The sequence below is a fragment of the Haemaphysalis longicornis genome, unplaced genomic scaffold, assembly GCF_048455015.1.
Source record: "Haemaphysalis longicornis isolate Haplotype H1 unplaced genomic scaffold, Haemaphysalis longicornis Haplotype H1 scaffold_6, whole genome shotgun sequence".
NCBI classification, from domain to species: Eukaryota; Metazoa; Arthropoda; class Arachnida; order Ixodida; family Ixodidae; genus Haemaphysalis; species Haemaphysalis longicornis.
In genome coordinates, this window is record NW_027526407.1 from 183,940,590 (window position 1) to 183,942,909 (window position 2,320).

Below are 2,320 nucleotides of genomic sequence, written 5' to 3' on the forward strand. Positions count from 1 at the left end.
TCTTTCTGTATTTTCCTCAACGCGCCCCTCATTTGCTTACTATATTATTCTGCGAAAGCCTAGCGAGGGTCACGGTTCTGGCAGCCCTGATGCCTAGGTAGCATAAGAGGGCTTCCCGCCAGTTACCCGCTCATGACAGGCTGTAGGCGCTCGAGTCACGCCCCGGGGGTTGAAAAGAAGGTCCCCTTCTCCCCGTGTAGGCAGAGCGGCGCTGGCTACCACCCTCAAGCGTCAGATACACTTCTAGTAAATATAAATAGCCCAGAAAGTGAAGGAGAACACAGTCGTCCAGATAGCCGAATTGGTAAGGCATTCGACATGTAATCGAAAGGCGTCGGTTCGGTCCCCACTCTGGGCGCGTGTTTTTCTTTCTTTCTTTCTTCTGTATAGTAAACAAAATGTTTATTTCATTACCCTAGTGAAAAAGAAAAGAGCCTAACCACACCCCTATGCCTTCTTTGGCGTTGTAGACTGCTGCCCTTTCTTTCTGTATTTTCCTCAACGAGCCCCTCATTTGCTTACTATATTATTCTGCGAAAGCCTAGCGAGGGTCTCGGTTCTGGCAGCCTTGATGCCTAGGTAGCATAAGAGGGCTTCCCGCCAGTTACCCGCTAATGACAGGCTGTTGACGCTCGAGTCACGCCCCGGGGGTTAAAAAGAAGGTCCCCTTCTCCCCGTGTAGTCAGAGTGGCGCTGGCTACCACCCTCAAGGGTCAGATACACTTCTAGTAAATATAAATAGCCCAGAAAGTGAAGGAGAACACAGTTGCCCAGATAGTCGAATTGGTAAGGCATTCGACACGTAATCCAAAGGCGTGGGTTCGGTTCCCACTCTGGGCGCGTGTTTTTCTTTCTTTCTTCTGTATAGTAAAAAAATGTTTACTTCATTACCCTAGTGAAAAAGAAAAGAGCCTAACCACACCCCTATGCCTCCTTTGGCGTTGTAGACTGCTGCCCTTTCTTTCTGTATATATATATATATATATATATTTATATATATATATACATACATATATATATATATATATATATATATATATATATATAAAATTCCGTAAATTCGCCTGAAACCACATTCCTTTAAAAACCGTGTGAGCAAAATGGAACCGAAGCCGAAACCGAAAGGTTTCGACTTCGGTTTTATGTTCCATGGCGCAGGTTGCCTATGTTCAGTCGTGTCCCCCGTACCACATGATGCTTTCATCAAGGCCCAAAGTGTTAGCGCTCATTCCTCATGAACTACCTCGCGTCACATCTCCTGGACTGCAGCATCTCCTAGATGGCATCTTAATGAAGAAAGTACTGTTGAAGATAAACTGTGCGTTCGTAGGTCTACTGGCGCTTTAATTGGTAGCGCACTGGGCTGAGCGCTGTGTAGCTCGCGTTGCGGCTTGAGAGTTCGTGGAACAAATCCGGGCGCAGCCGTTTCAATGAAACTCAATCTGGCGAAGTCATTTCCGTGACGGACATGATGCCGGTTAGATGATGGTGTACCCGAGCATAAAATACCTTCGTGTTAAAAAATGTCATGAATCCTTTGGATCATTCAAATTATCGGTGCTCTAACCACGAGTCCCTTGTTAGTTTAGAAAGTTCTGCAAGGACCACAATGAAGGTGTACCTCGTTTTATGCGCTTCAATGAATCCGTCTCAAGATGTGGTAGACTGGTCTACCATTGGTCAGCCTTGGTTAACAACTGAGGTACCTAGAAGAGGTTAAAACTGCTGTGGTAAATTTAAATAGTGTAATTCTATAAGGCGTTCTTTATGTCTGACAGAAAACCACTCTCATACCACCTCAAGCAACGTTGTAAAAAAAGCGCAGCAGGAGATGTAAAGCAGCATTTTCTCTGTCCTCGTCTTGTCTTAGCTCGATTTATTCATGCTACTTTGACGTCTTGCAACCACCTTCTACTCTAATTGTCGAAAAGAAGACTCTGAAGACGTCTGGTTAGCGTTATTGAGGTTACCACAGCAAAAGCGAAGCAGTACTTAAGAATAGTGGATTGGTATGGAATAAATCAAAAAATTACATTCTGACATAAGCAGTAGGTTATCGTGCGAAAACTCGGGTCTCGCAAACAATAACCAACGTCCGTTTAATACAAGGCGTTTATTTGTGTTGTGTTTTATAAAAAAACCACCATGAAAAAATTTAGTGATAGTCCTTATCGGTTTCACTTCCTCAACAGAGATGTAAAGCTTAGTGCCGAACTCTAAACTGTCCCTTAATTTTTTTCTTCCCGTCCAACATATGACTTTTTCCTTAGTTTTTTCTGGCGCTTGAGGTACGCCTCCGTAATGTAACAAACGGTGGGGC

General features: G+C 44.2%; 1 non-coding gene across 1 annotated transcript; it reads left to right on the plus strand.

The window, feature by feature from the left end:
- Positions 1-768: 768 nt before the first annotated feature.
- Trnat-cgu (transfer RNA threonine (anticodon CGU)) lies at positions 769-840 on the plus strand. Its single transcript has one exon. It is a non-coding gene; the product is annotated as a tRNA-Thr (tRNA).
- The last annotated feature ends 1,480 nt before the right edge of the window (positions 841-2,320 follow it).